Source organism: Hyla sarda, chromosome 3 (genome assembly GCF_029499605.1).
Source record: "Hyla sarda isolate aHylSar1 chromosome 3, aHylSar1.hap1, whole genome shotgun sequence".
Classification (NCBI taxonomy): domain Eukaryota; kingdom Metazoa; phylum Chordata; class Amphibia; order Anura; family Hylidae; genus Hyla; species Hyla sarda.
Genome location: NC_079191.1, coordinates 240,440,205 through 240,456,392, shown reverse-complemented (window position 1 = coordinate 240,456,392; position 16,188 = coordinate 240,440,205).

Below are 16,188 nucleotides of genomic sequence, written 5' to 3'. Positions count from 1 at the left end.
AGTGCGTGGCTCCTGCTTTGTTTTTTTGTTTTTTTTCTCCCTTTCCCCCCTGCTTTTTATTGTATTGTTTTTTTTTTGTTTTTTTTTATCTTCCTTACCTAGCCCCGCTTGGCAGGCCAGGTCCGGTGTCTGCTGCGGTCACAGAATCAGGGATGTCACTCATTCAATACTGCTGCCGCTGTGACTATTCTAAGGTGGCTGCAGTTGGGCTGCTTAAACAAGCAGCGGGCGCTGTGGCCACACTGACCAGCGGCAGCTGCAGCAAATGATGAGTAACCTCCCTGATGCTGTGCAGCCGGCAGAGGAAGTCACTCATCCTGCTTCACTGACCACAGCCCGCAAGACCCGACACAGGACCTTGCCTGCCGAGCGTGGCTAGGTAAGGAAGATGGGGGGAAAAAAAAATATATATATATACATATATACAGCAACAGAAGAATGCAGCAGCACACTGCCAGCACAAAGATATAGGTGAAAAATGAATATGCAGTTAAAACATGGAGAGCTATACAGCTATGGTGTAATAGATGCAAATGTGAAACTATGAAATAGTGAGGCACTTAGCTCGCAAATTTGTCTCCGCCGGCGGTCAAATAGCTTGGACCGTCCCACCGCGATAAGGTGGCCTCATTGGGACGGACCCTACACTGTGAATATGCCTCTGTGTGAACAGTTCAGTAAGCATGGCAGGGTCTGGAACATCCAAGACACCTTATATACACACCTGATAGAGGTGGGTGGGGTGCAAGGCCAACATGGAGGTAGCCACTCCCCCGTATGTGCAATATGGAGTGGCTACCTCCATGTTGGCCTTGTACCCCACCCACCTCTATCAGGTGTGTATATAAGGTGTCTTGGATGTTCCAGACCCTGCCATGCTTACTGAACTGTTCACACAGAGGCATATTCACAGTGTAGGGTCCGTCCCAATGAGGCCACCTTATCGCGGGGGGACGGTCCAAACCGGCGGAGACAAATTTGCGAGCTAAGTGCCTCACTATTTCATAGTTTCACATTTGCATCTATTACACCATAGCTGTATAGCTCTCAATGTTTTAACTGCATATTCATGTTTCACCTATATCTTTGTGCTGGCAGTGTGCTGCTGCATTCTTCTGTTGCTGTATATCTAGCTTAGTAGCGTGCACCTGCAGGCCAGGTACATATAATAGTTTGGTATCAACTAAAGTGCTGGCTGACTTATTCTTTGTCTGTATTGCTCAGGAAAAAACATTAACATATTTTGTATGGCTGCATGTGTGAATGTCCAAACTATTAAAATATGTTTATGATCCTGCACGGCGTAAACAGCGCAAATAAAGAAAAAAAACCACCCAAAATACAGATTTTTTTATCACATCATATATCAGAAGTAAATTAATAAAAAGCAATCAAAAAGTCTGATCAAAACAAAAATGATACGCAAAAAAACTACAGATCACAGCGCAAAAAAGAGCCCTCATACATCCCAGTATACCCAAAAATTTAGGGGCCAGAAAAGGACATTTTTATGCATACCAATTTAGAATCTTTTTTTATAGTACAGTAATAGAAAAACGATATAAATTGGGTATCATTTTAATCGCATTGACCTACAAAATAAATATAATATATCAGATTTACCATAAAGTGCACTGTGTAAAAACCAAACCCCCCAAAAGTTGCCAAATTGTAGTGTTCTTATACATTTTCGTTCACAGATATAACAGATTCACAGATAATTTTTTTGGTTTCACCGTACATTTTATGGTAAAATTAAAGATGTAATTACAAATTACAATTGGTTGCGCAAATATCAAGCCCTTATATGGGTTTTTATGTGCAAAAATAAAAGTTATGGATTTAAAAGGGGAGGAGGAAAAAACGAAAAGGCAAAACTGAAAATTGGCCCAGTTTTCAAGGCCAAAAGGGGCCATGTCCTTAAAGGGGTACTCCACCCCTAGACATCTCATCCTCTATTCAAAGGATAGAGGACAAGATGTGTGATAGTGGGGGTCCTGCCGCTCAGACCCCCTGCGATCTCTGTGCAGCACCCAGCATTCATTTAGACCATTGGGTGCAGGTGGTGGGGTTGTGATGTCACTGCCACGCCCCCTCAATGCACGTCTATGGGTTTCCGGTATTGGCAATGCCTACATCAGTTTTATGCTGCCTGTGGTTTGGGAAGCATAAAACTAATGACAGGTTTCCTTTAACAGCAGTAATCCCCTAGGATTAAGAGGACCTTTTATACTTACAGACAGATAATAACAATCGCTATCATAACCATTAGAGACCAAATAGGTAATTACAGTGCAGTTATATCCAGTGATGTCCCAATATACTGTCTAAATAATACTGCCATACCATAATCGCTATTATTACCACTACAGACCATATAAGTGATTATAGTGCATCGGATCAGTCGCGGGACAGTTTTTTTTTTATCCTGCTTTCGCTGCATTTTTTACCATTCCCGCCCGCTTCCGCAACATATGTTTCCAATCCAGCCTGCTCCCGCTAACAAATGCCCCCACTATGCCATTTTAATCTCCCCCATCCCCCTCCCTACCCCATGTGCCATTTTAATCTCCCCCGTGCCATTTTTAACACCCCCCAACCCTGTGGCATTTTAATACCTCGCTGTGCCATTTTAATCCCCCCCACCGCCCCTGTGCCATTTTATTTTCACCACCCACCCCCTGTGCAATTTTAATCTCCCCTGTGCCATTTTTAATGCCATGTTATACTTATGCTTTGAGGGGTAGCCAGTCCAGCCTGTATGTAGAGCAGGGAGGATGCTAGACGGGAAGCGTCCAAGTCACTGCAGCGACGATGTGGGGCGCTTCCTAGCAGCCTTCGTACACTACAGTGCCTATCTTCGTGATAGTTAATATTGGGGATAGGGAGCAGGGATTTTTAATGAAAACAATGGCGTGCGCATGTGAATGGAAGCATTGGCGGTTGGGTGGGGTGCTGAATGGAAGCAGGGGTGGGGTTGAATGAAGGCAGTGGGTGTGAATGGAAGCAGTGTGTGTGAATGGAAGCAGGGGCAGGGGGGTGAATGAATGCACGGGCAGCGGGGATGAATGGAAGCAGTGGGGGTAAATGGAAGGGGGGGTGAATGGACGCAGTGGGGGTGAATGGAAGCAGGCACAGTAGTGGTGAACGGAGGCATTGGGGTGAATGGAAGCAGGGGGGGTAATTAGAGGCAGTGGGGGTGAATGGAGATGGGGGGGATGATTGAAGGCAGGAGGGGTGAATGGAAGCAGTAGCAGGGGGATGGTTGGGTGGTGAATGGAAGCAGTGGCAAGGGTGGGTGGGTGTGGGATGAATGGAATCAGGGGCAGGGGTGGATGAATGGCAAGGGTAAATGAATGCAGTGGCGGGGGATGGGGGATGAATGGAAGCAGTGGCAGGGGGATGGGGGGGGGTGAATAGAAGCAAGGGCAGGGAGGTGAATGGAGAGAGTGGGGGTGAATGGAAGCGGGGGGGTGAATGGACGCAGAGGCAGTGGGGGTGAATGGAGGCAGTGGGGGTAAATGAAAACAGGGGCAGTCAATGGAGGCTGAGGCAATGGATGTGAATGGCGGCAGTGGGGGTGAATGGATGCAGGGGCAGGGTGAATGGAGGCAGTGGGGGTGAATGGAAGCAGGGGCAGTGGGGGTGAATGGAGGCAGTAGGGGTGAATGTGAATGCTGGAGGCATTGTGTGTGGGAGAGTGGGTGAATGGATGCAGAGGCAGTGGGGGTGAATGGAGGCAGTGGCAGTCAATGGAGGCAGTGGATGTGAATGGAGGCAGTGGGGGTGAATGGAGGCAGGGGCTGGGTGAATGGAGGCAGGGGGGGTCAATGGAAGCAGGGGCAGTGGGGGTGAATGGAGGCAGTAGGGGTGAATGAAAGCAAGGAGGCTGGAGGCTTTGATTGTGTGGCTAGGGGTGTGAATGGAAGCAGTGGCCAGGTTGGAGGCAGTGTGTGTGGGGGGGAGAGAGAGGTTGGGGCATTTCGGGGGATGCTTGAGGCATTGTGTGTGGGAGAGTGGGTGAATGGATGCAGAGGCAGTGGGGGTGAATGCAGGCAGTGGGGGGTGAATGGAAGCAGGGGCAGTCAATGGAGGCAGAGGCAGTGGATGTGAATGGAGGCAGTGGGGATGAATGGAAGCAGGGGCCATAGTGAATGGAGGCAGTGGGGGTGAATGGAGGCAGTAGGGGTGAATTAAAGCATAGGCAGGGGGGTTGGATGGGTGGTGAATGGAAGCATGGGTGGGTGGCTGTAGAGGCAATAGAATCAGTGGCAGGGGCGTATGGGTGGCTGCAGGGTGAAAGTAAGCAGTGGCAGGGGTGGGTGGGTCAGGGGCTGTGGGGTGAATGGAAGCAGTGGCAAGGAGGCTGGAGGCTTTGATTGTGTGGCTAGGGGTGTGAATGGAAGCAGTGGCAAGGTTGGAGGCATTTGGGGGTTGGCTGGAGGTATTGTGTGTGTGTGTGTGGAAGAGAGAGGTTGGGACATTTGGGGGGATGCTGGAGGCATTGTGTGTGAGAGAGAGGTTGGGGCATTTGGGGGGGGATGCCGGAGGCATTGTGTGTATGGGAGAGAGGTTGGAGACATTTGGTGGGGGGGCTGGAGGCTTTGTGTGGCTGCGGGGTGAAGGGAATCAGTGGCAGGGGTGGATGGGTGGCTGCGGGGTGAAAGTAAGCAGTGGTAGGGGTGGGTGGGCGGTAGCGGTGTGAATGGAAGCAGTGGTAAGGGTGAGTGGCTAGGGGGTGAATGGAAGCAGTGGCAAGGTTGGAGGCATTTGGGGGAAAGGCTGGGGTATTGGGTATGGGAGAGAGGTTGGTGTCATTTGGGGGGGGATGCTGGATGCATTGTGTGGGAGAGAGGTTGGAGGCATTTGGGGAGAGGCTGGAGGTATTGTGTGTGCGTGTGGGAGAGAGGTTGGAGGCATTTGGGGGAGGCTGGAGGTATTGTGTGTGTGTGGGAGAGAGGTTGGGGGCATTTGGGGGGATGCTGGAGGCATTGTGTGTGGGAGAGAGGTTGGAGGCATTTCATAGGGGGCTGGAGGCCTTTGATTGCCTGTCTGTGAGGCTGGAGGCATTTGTGGGGAAAAGGGGAGGATGATGCTGGAAAAGTGCAGAGCCTAATATATGTTTGTTTTGCAGGTTCAGCAGTGAAGAATTGTGTCTGGAAGAAACCGTCATGATGGCCCGGGCCAGATGAAGAAGAAAAGAGAAAAGTGAAGGACTCCGATCAGAGAAGACGTCATATGTGAGTCCTGCTTATAGCAGCACTGTAATATACATAGCTGACAGATATATAGGTGTTGAGTATTCCTTTTAGCCATTTTAGCCATTAGCCATTATCGTGTGTCGAAAGTTATATGGTAGGGATGCCCCTCAATGAAAAAAAATTTCCGAGGGGTGCCTCGAGCCGGAAAAAGGTTGGGAACCACTGGTATAGAGTATAGGGCAGCATTACTTTGCCTTGATGCCACACTGTGAAATTGATTCTGTAATTGGATAATTTTTCTCCCACATATATGGTTTACACTTTAGGTTGGAGTTTTGGATGGACTCTCATCTGCTATTATTTATGCACATGTTCCCATTTGAGGGTGGTTATATCCTCACTTCATGTTTTTGTAGGAGGTTGCCCTGGTTAGAGCAATTTTGATTGTTTTTAATTTTATTGTGTATTTATGTATCCATGTTTGCTAAAAAGATTAATATTTCATACAGAATATTGTTTTTACTTATAGGTGTGCATTGCACTTTAGTATTTCCGCTTTTTTCTTTCTTTTTCTGTGTATGGCTAATGGCCCCCATGTTCTTGTGTTTGGTTGGACTTACATACTGTTGCCACTGACTTAGGGCTTGTTCACATATGTCCAGCTTCAGTCATCTTTTTCCCCTGTTGCTTGCTAAAAAGCATTGGAGGAAAACTGATGCTAGAACTGATCCAATTCATTTGAATGGGACAGTTCACATTCATCTGGCATCTCAATTTGGACGCCAGATGGTGGATGCAGCTCGCTGCATTCCCCTGTCCAACATTCAGAAACAATGGAGGCCGGATGCTACACAACTGATGACAACTGATGCATGTTGTCATTAGTTGTGGCATCAGTTGCATTAAGATTTAGAGATCATATATGCCGGATGCAGACATATGTGAACCCAGCCTTAGTGTCTTTGTTATATTGCATATGTACTTCTTCCTTTTCTCTACCCAATCTTTGGGTTTTCAATACTCTCATGAGATGATTCCCCAACAGGAGTCATTTTATGTTCAGGGCTGTAGAGTCGGAGTCGAGGAGTCGGAGGAAATTTTGGGTACCTGGAGTCGGAGTCTGAGTCGGCAAACAATGCTCCGACTCCTACTACATTTAGATTGGAATGAAAAAAAAAAAACAAGCAAGTTTAAATGTCCCAATTCACAAAAAGTTACCACCATCCCCGGTTTTATAATTACCTGTTCCCGGGTCCGTACTACTTCTGGCTCCGGCGGCGTCCTGAGCTGTCACTGTGCGCACTGATGGTGACGTCGCGTTGAGGACATCACTCGTCGCAGTGCGCAGGACGCCGCAGGAAGTAGCGTGGACCGCGGGCCCCGGGAACAGGTAATTATAAAACCGGGGATGGGGGAGGCAATGGGGCATCGGCGGTGGTCTGTGGCCGGGGAGGCGGGGCGGGGCATTATCGGCATATCGGCAAGGTAATTGCCGATAATGTCCAAAATCGTGAATATCGGCCAAACCGATAATCGGTCGATCCCTACTTTCCATAGTGTTGTGTTCTGCTGTTACAGGGAACCTATGGGTAACCTAGCCTCTCACTGATAAGGGATTAAGTAAATATGTTTTTTGCAGGACTAGAGACACTTGTATAAGTAAAGGGAATGGACGGTCAATAGTTCAAGACTGAAGCGGTAAACCATTGGAAAAACTGCTGTCATTCAGCTAAGGCTATAAAAACTTGTAAACTCTGATTGTTAGCTTAAACTTTAATACATTCTCATATTAATACAGAGGAGTCGGGGAGTCTGAGTCGGAACATTTATCTACCGACTCCACAGCCCTGGTTATGTTTTGTCTGTTATTGTTCTTTATTTTCTGTCTTAGTATCCATATAGTTGAAGAATGGCTTATTCATTACTCTTTGTATTGAGCATGCTTGTACAGCTATGTTTCATGAGGTATTGTGCTCAAGTAATGGATTTCACCACACCATCATTCCACTTTCTGCCTCATTGTATAATTGGATGTGTTTATTAAAGGGGTACTCCGGTGGAAAACAATTTTTTTCAAATCAACTGGTGCCAGAAAGTTAAACAGATTTATAAATTACTTCTATTAAAAAATATTCTTCCTTCCCATACTTATCAGCTGCTGTATGTCCAGAGGAAGTTGAGCAGTTCATTTTTTAGTCTCTCTGCTGACACCTCTCTGTCCATGTCAGGAACTGTCCAGAGCAGGAGAGGTTTGCTAATGGGGATTTGCTCCTACTCTGGACAGATCCTCACACAGACAGAGGTATCAGCAGAGAGCACTGTGGTCAGACAGAAAAGAACAACTCGCCTTCTTTTGGAACATACAACAGCTGATAAGTACTAGAAGGATTAAGATTTTTTAATAGAAGTAATTTAGAAATCTGCAACAAAGAGAAACAGGCGTCCTGCACTCACCGTCCAGATACTGAGATTTTGGCTGCCATCTCGGGCTGCTCAATCCGGCAAGGAAGACAAGATTGGCGTGGGGCGCTCAGAGGCGACTGCCGGCGGTTTCATGCATACATACAGGATCTTCCGGCCTCGATAACGTCATTGATATAGTGCAGGTGTGCGGTCATGTGATCAACAGTGCATTACCACGAAGAACGTATGAAGGAGAAAAAATACACCAAAAATTAATTAACCCTATGCTCCCTTACATAAAGAGAACAGCAAGGGGTAAAAAAAAGAAAACTATAAAAAAAAAAAAAAAAACATGTCATAGAAAAGGGGATAGGTCTAACCTATCATTCAGACCTAACGGGCCCTGCGCCTCAGTGTGCAATATCCATCAGGCTTCAGCTTGAAGAAGAAGCTGCCGTCGGTCCCTTCCTTCTACATTTCTATTGACCTGTTCCAGACCTCCAAATTTCAGGGATGAACAGTCACTTTTGTGAACCTCCTGCATATAGCTAACAAAGCGAGGGACCCCACCTCCTTTCCTTACGGAGTACATATGCTCCCTTATTCTGATTCTGAGTTGTCTTTCCGTCTTGCCAACATAGAAAAATTTACAACTACAGCATATAAAATACACCACAAATGTATTGCGGCAGGTAATGAGGGTGTTAACTGTGAAGTGGTAACCTCCCAGGGTCTCTATGGATGAATTGATATTAAAGGGACATTGAGGGCAAAAAACACATTTCTTATTCCCTTTAGGGTCCGACGAGGCAATCCAACAGGTACTGAATGTATTATTCTCTGATTTTTTGTGTCTTTTGATGTAATCAGCAACAGTTCTATTTTTTCTGAAACTCCCAATCGGTCGGTTGCTAACGGAAATGGCAATATCTGAATCAGCTGAAAGTAAGTGCCAGTTTCTTGAAATCGCTGATCTAATGGTATTATTTAAAGGGCTATTCTTAAAGGCAAAAACAAATCTCTTGTTGCTGTCATCCCCCTTGGCAACCTTCTTTTTTTTTCTATCAACAGGCTGGATCTATTTCTTTTACATGCTCTCTCATATGCCTGGGATAGGATGATTTCCAGGTACTGATGCTGTTTAAAATCTTTCAAAAAGATCTTCTGCTTGGATCCTGAAATCTGAGTGCTTAGTATTGTTCCTCTTTAAGCGCAGGAATTGACTATAGGGAATAGAGTTTTTCATATATGTTGAATGAGAATTCCTGTAGTGAAGCAATTCATTCCTTGCTATACTTTTGCGAAAGCCTTGGGATTTCAACTGGCTCCCCTCCACATACAAGCGCAGATCCAAAAATTCTAGACTTAAGCCCCCGAACACACTTGTAAAGGCCATATTCATAGTATTAACTGTATTTAAATCGATGACAAATTTCTGAAAGCTATCCTGTGTACCATCCCAGATGACCAGTACATCATCCATGTACCTCCAAAAAGCACGGATGTTAGCAATAAAGGGATTTGATACGCCAAACACATATTCCTGCTCCAAAACTGAAAGCTATAGGTTTGCGTACGAGCATGAGGTGGGACTCCCCATGGCAGTCCCCTCACATTGCCTATACCACTGTTTATTGTGCTGAAACGTGTTATTCTGGAGGATAAAATAAAGAGCATCACATATGAACTGGATAAAAATTGTTACGCCTAGCGCTCCGGGTCCCCGCTCCTCCCCGGAGCGCTCACGGCGTCTCTCTCCCCGCAGCGCCCCGGTCAGTCCCGCTGACCGGGAGCGCTGCACTGTCATGGCCGTCGGGGATGCGATTCGCACAGCGGGACGCGCCCGCTCGCGAGTCGCATCCCAGGTCACTTACCCGTCCCGGTCCCCTGCTGTCATGTGCTGACGCGCGCGGCTCCGCTCTCTAGGGCGCGCGCGCGCGCCAGCTCTCTAAGTCTTAAAGGGCCAGTGCACCAATGATTGGTGCCTGGCCCAATTAGCTTAATTGGCTCCCACCTGCTCCCAGACTATATCTGATCACTTCCCCTGCACTCCCTCGCCGGATCTTGTTGCCTTGTGCCAGTGAAAGCGTTTAGTGTGTCCAAAGCCTGTGTTACCTGAACCCTTGCTATCCATCTTGACTACGAACCTTGCCGCCTGCCCCCGACCTTCTGCTACATCTGACCTTGCCTCTGCCTAGTCCTTCTGTCCCACGCCTTCTCAGCAGTCAGCGAGGTAGAGCCGTTGCTAGTGGATACGACCTGGTTGCTACTGCCGCAGCAAGACCATCCCGCTTTGCAGCGGGCTCTGGTGAACACCAGTAGCCTCTTAGAACCGGTCCACTAGCACGGTCCACGCCAATCCCTCGCTGACACAGAGGATCCACTACCTGGAAGCCGAATCGTGACAGTAGATCCGGCCATGGATCCCGCTGAGGTGCCGCTGCCAAGTCTCGCTGACCTTCCCACGGTGGTCGCTCAGCAATCGCAGCAGATTGCCCAACAAGGACAGCAGCTGTCGCAGTTGACCGCCATGTTACAGCAACTTCTGCCTCTGCTACAGCAGCAACCATCTCCTCCGCCAGCTCCTGCACCTCCTCCGCAGCGAGTGGCCGCTCCTAGCCTCCGCTTGTCCCTGCCGGACAAATTTGATGGGGACTCTAAACTCTGCCGTGGATTTTTGTCTCAGTGTTCCCTGCATATGGAGATGTTGTCGGACTTGTTTCCTACAGAACGGTCTAAGGTGGCGTTCGTAGTAAGCCTTCTTTCAGGAAAGGCCTTGTCTTGGGCCACACCGCTCTGGGACCGCAATGATCCTGCCACAGCCACAGTCCAGTCCTTCTTCGCTGAAGTCCGGAGTGTCTTCGAGGAGCCAGCCCGAGCTTCTTCTGCCGAGACTGCCCTGTTGAACCTGGTCCAGGGTAATTCTTCAGTGGGCGAGTACGCCATCCAATTTCGTACTCTTGCTTCCGAGTTATCATGGAATAACGAGGCTCTCTGCGCGACCTTTAAAAAAGGCCTATCCAGTCGCATCAAGGATGTGCTGGCCGCACGAGAGATTCCTGCCAACCTGCAAGAACTCATCCATTTGGCTACCCGCATTGACATGCGTTTTTCTGAGCGACACCAAGAGCTCCGCCAGGAAAAAGACTTAGATCTCTGGGCACCTCTCCCACAGCATCCTTTGCAGTCTACGCCTGGGCCTCCCGCCGAGGAGGCCATGCAAGTGGATCGGTTTCGCCTGACCCAGGAAGAGAGGAATCGCCGTAGGGAAGAAAATCTCTGTCTGTACTGTGCCAGTACCGAGCATTTCTTGGTGGATTGCCCTATCCGTTCTCCACGTCTGGGAAACGCACGCACCCAGCTCACGTGGGTGTGGCGTCTCTTGGTTCTAAGTCTGCTTCTCCACGTCTCACGGTGCCCGTGCGGATTTCTCCTTCAGCCAACTCCTCCCTCTCAGCCGTGGCCTGCTTGGACTCTGGTGCCTCTGGGAATTTTATTCTGGAGTCTTTTGTGAATAAATTCCGCATCCCGGTGACCCGTCTCGTCAAGCCGCTCTACATTTCCGCGGTCAACGGAGTCAGATTGGATTGCACCGTGCGTTACCGCACAGAACCCCTCCTGATGTGTATTGGACCCCACCACGAAAGGATTGAGTTATTCGTCCTTCCCAACTGTACCTCTGAGGTCCTCCTCGGTCTGCCATGGCTCCGGCTTCATTCTCCCACCCTTGATTGGACCACCGGGGAGATCAAGAACTGGGACTCTGCCTGCCATAGGAAGTGCCTCTCCCCCCCTCCCAGTCCCGTCAGGCAAGCCTCAGTGCCTCCTCATGGCCCCCGTCCTGGTGTCACACTGCCCCGTGCCAGGCTTCGCCCTCTGCCCTCCCTCCCCATTCCCACTCCTGCTGTACTGCCTGCCGTTGAGGAAACCCTCCATTCTTTCCCGGTGTCCTCATCCCAGGGGAGGCAGTTACCGGACAAAGAAAAGGGGAGACCTAAGGGGGGGGTACTGTTACGCCTAGCGCTCCGGGTCCCCGCTCCTCCCCGGAGCGCTCACGGCGTCTCTCTCCCCGCAGCGCCCCGGTCAGTCCCGCTGACCGGGAGCGCTGCACTGTCATGGCCGTCGGGGATGCGATTCGCACAGCGGGACGCGCCCGCTCGCGAGTCGCATCCCAGGTCACTTACCCGTCCCGGTCCCCTGCTGTCATGTGCTGGCGCGCGCGGCTCCGCTCTCTAGGGCGCGCGCGCGCCAGCTCTCTGAGACTTAAAGGGCCAGTGCACCAATGATTGGTGCCTGGCCCAATTAGCTTAATTGGCTCCCACCTGCTCCCAGACTATATCTGATCACTTCCCCTGCACTCCCTCGCCGGATCTTGTTGCCTTGTGCCAGTGAAAGCGTTTAGTGTGTCCAAAGCCTGTGTTACCTGAACCCTTGCTATCCATCTTGACTACGAACCTTGCCGCCTGCCCCCGACCTTCTGCTACGTCTGACCTTGCCTCTGCCTAGTCCTTCTGTCCCACGCCTTCTCAGCAGTCAGCGAGGTAGAGCCGCTGCTAGTGGATACGACCTGGTTGCTACTGCCGCAGCAAGACCATCCCGCTTTGCGGCGGGCTCTGGTGAACACCAGTAGCCTCTTAGAACCGGTCCACTAGCACGGTCCACGCCAATCCCTCGCTGACACAGAGGATCCACTACCTGGAAGCCGAATCGTGACAAAAATGGGAGACTTATCTGTGTGGTCTAACACCTTGTGGATGGCCTGTACACCCGTCCCATGTGGAATGCGGGTGTACAAGGCCTCCACATCAATGGATGTAAAAGCATAAGTGTCCTGCCATTGAAAGTCCTCGACTAGCCTAAGTACATCCCCAGTGTCTTTAATATATGTAGGAATAGCTGAAAGCAGTGGCCGTAAGGACCAATCCACATACTTCGAAAGGTGCTCAGTCACCGAACCCACCCCCGCAACAATAGGTCTACCTGGGGGTGGGTGCGGGACTTATGCACCTTCGGAAGTAGATACCACTTGGGGTCCCTTGGAAACGGAGGTATAAGACGCTCCGCTAACTTAAGGTCTATTGCACCCAACTCAACATATTGTCTGAGAAAGGACCTTAATTTCTCTTTAATCCGTAAGGTGGGATTGCAACTTAGCTTTTCATATGTGTTCACATCCGAAAGATGTCGTTCAGCCTCCAAATCCTACTGGACTTTGGACCACACCACTATACTGCCTCCCTTATCAGCCCTAGAGACAGCAAGATCCTCTCTTTTTGCTATCCAATCCAAGCCTTTAGTCTCATTACTGGATAGATTAGTATTAACCTGGGGATACACAAGAGCTTTCATGTCATTTCTAACAGTCTTAAGAAATAAGTCAATAGGGCTACCCGATATCAGTGGGGGATTAAAAGTGGAGGGGACCCCTCCTGTGAACCGATTAGCACTCAAACCTATATCTCGATCCTGGGGAACTTCACCAGAGCCCAAATCGTCTAACAATCTGGTGAAATCCCTGTCAGTGGTGCTAAATCCCTTCACAGGAATGAATCCCAAAGGGCTAATACTACATGGTACCTCACTTTCCCTGAATGGCTGAGAAGTATTGTAATGGTTCTGAGAGTAAAATTTAGCTAGATTCATTTTTCTGACTGCTCTGAACAGATCTACCTCAAAAGATACATAATCAAAGTTTTCAGCAATTCCAAAATTTAACCCTTTGGATAAGGCCTTTAAAGTATTCTGGGGGAGAGCAATGTCTGTGAGATTCTTCACCAGACATGACTCTACTGATCTCTCCATGTCACACCTTTTCTCTTTTGGGACCAATTGCCCCGTTGATTTCCTCTTCCCCCCCGCGCGTCTTTCTTCTAAAGGGGCCCCTAGGGTCTTAGAAGAGCCCTGTGCTACATCCCTACTGTTTTCATCCGAGGCACTAGTATCGAACTCAGTTGTCCAAAAGTCCTGGCTCCTCCGACCTCTATTAGCTCGTCTCCTAAACTTCCTGCCATTTCCACTACGTCTAGTGTTTTTATTATTGGAATTCCAAGAGAAGACCTTGTCTGTGTCGTAGTCCCTTACTGAGATTTCGGCTCCCATCTCGGGCTGCTCAATCCGGCAAGGAAGACAAGAGTGGCGCTCAGAGGCGACTGCCGGCGGTTTCACGCATACAGGTGCGCTTCATCCGGCCTCGATAATGTCATTGCGCCGTGCAATGATATAGTGCAGGTGTGCGGTCGTGTTATCAACAGTGCATTACCACAAAGAACATAGGAAGGAGAAAAAATTCACCAAAAATGAATTAACCCTATGCTCTCAGGTAAGTATATCTCTTACATAAATAGAACAGCAAGGGGAAAAAAAAAAGAAAACTATAAAAAAAAAAATGTCATAGAAAAGGGATAGGTCTAACCTATCATTCAGACCTAACGGGCCCTGCGCCTCAGTGTGCAATATCCATCGCCACTCTTGTCTTCCTTGCCGGATTGAGCAGCCCGAGATGGGAGCCAAAATCTTAGTATCTGGACAGTGAGTGCAGGACGCCTGTTTCTCTTTGTTGCATTCTTGTATTTACTGGGTTCCCCTTGTCCTAGCACCGCCGCCAGCTGAGTCGATCTGGTTAGATGCCCGAGTGTTCATACTGTCCATCTCGTGTAGCTGCATACAGGTACCGGTGCTTCTTTTATTCTCTTTTTTGTGTCATTTAGAAATCTGTTTAACTTTCTGGCACCAGTTGATTTGAAAAAAAAAATTTCCACCGGAGTACCCCTTTATGTATGTAGCTACTATTGATACTTCTTTTGTTGTCTTATGATAATGTTGTACTGCTTTATTTTCTCGTACATTTTTCAGTATACTTTATATTCAATAAAAATTGAGTTATTGGAAAAAAATGACTTCTTGGGTGACCACAAAGTAGAGAGAGCTATGAAGAAATGGTACAGAACATGCTTAAAAAACTTTAAAAATAAAAAAAATAAAAAATTGGGGAAACTAAGGCTATGTTCACATGGCTTAAAGTTTGGGGAATGTCTGCCTGAAAAACACAGGTGTAATTCCACAAATTTGCATGTTCCGCCAGGGCTAGGACCACTCTGAAATGCACCAATGCCCTAGACAACAATGCATTACCAAGCAGAATCCACAGAAAAAATGAACATGTTCATTGTTTCTGCGGAAGCTAAAATCGGGAGTTCAGCTGCAGATGCCATGCATAGTGCAGCAGAATGCCATTGAAATCAATAGGACACTGCTGCAGCTGAAATTCCACCATGTAAACATAGCCTAATATGAGTACACTTTCTCCATGACCACTTACACAAATCTCCAGATTTGCCTTGTTGTTGTTACTGTCATGTATGGGCAGAGAAGGAGTGCACACTATTCTTGCCCACTCCCCCTATCCCTGCCTACTTATGTACCCGCCCTACACTGTGACAGTCCCTCCCTAGACAAGTGATGGGAGTCACTGTCAAAACAATAAACTACAATAATACAGACACAGGTCAGGGTACAGTAGGGAGCAGACAGACTAACAGAAGGAAAACTAACACACTCACACACAATAAGTCAACGTCCACTATATGCTTCAAAACCAGGAGTTGACCAAGTACAAAATCGCTAATACCAGAGAAAAGTCGAGAAGATAAGCCAAAAGTCACAGATACCGGGTAAACAAGAATAAACAGGGTAAATCGCTAGCTACAGGAGTTGGACCCTTTCGCAGGCACTGAATGAGAGCAAAGGTTATGCCAGGTTAAATAGGCAACCCAGCAAGTGCTCTCATCAAAAGGTCAGGTGACCAGCCAGACAGCTAAGCATAACCAGGCAACAAAAACAATCAAAGAACCTGTCAGAACCTTTTAACCCTAGGTTCTGACAATTACTGTACTGAATACAATGTCATTACATATTTCATGTCCCATGTGATTTGCATGACGGTTTCCAAGCACATTTTTTGCACTTTTTACATTTTTCCGTAGGGTATCCAAGACCTCAAATAGTGCAGACAATCAAGCAATAGTGATATTATTCAAAAACAGTTCCACAAAGTTTCCCTAAAAATTTCTATTATAAGTGGCAATAAAAGTAGTGTTGACTAATCTCATAGATTGTTATTACAATCCAAATTACCATCCTTGTTATAAATGCTGTTTACCTGTACGTTCCCATAGAAGTAAAAGGGTGCAGAGAATGCACGGTGTGGCAATATAAAGAGATGAATGCACACAGTTGTAAACTGAGTAATACAATCGAGAGGTAAAAAAAAAATCTTACATTAGATTAATAACATGCATGATATTCCATACATGTCTGAAAGATGCCGGTCCCACAACTGGACCAATGCCTTTCTTGAGATCAGGGGTCCCTGAATCTCTCCAGCCTAAGGCCAGGTTTCCACTTTTTTTTTTGTACGCCTAAAAAAACGCCAGCAAAAACGCCAGAAAAACTGTCACAGGTTTTTCCTGTGTTTTGGCAGTTTTTCTGGAGTTTTTTCCGGAGTTTTCCCTGGTGTGTGGAAACAGCCAAATTTGTCCCCTGTGGCAGTTTTTGCACTGTCTTCAGGGTACCACTCTGTGGGTCG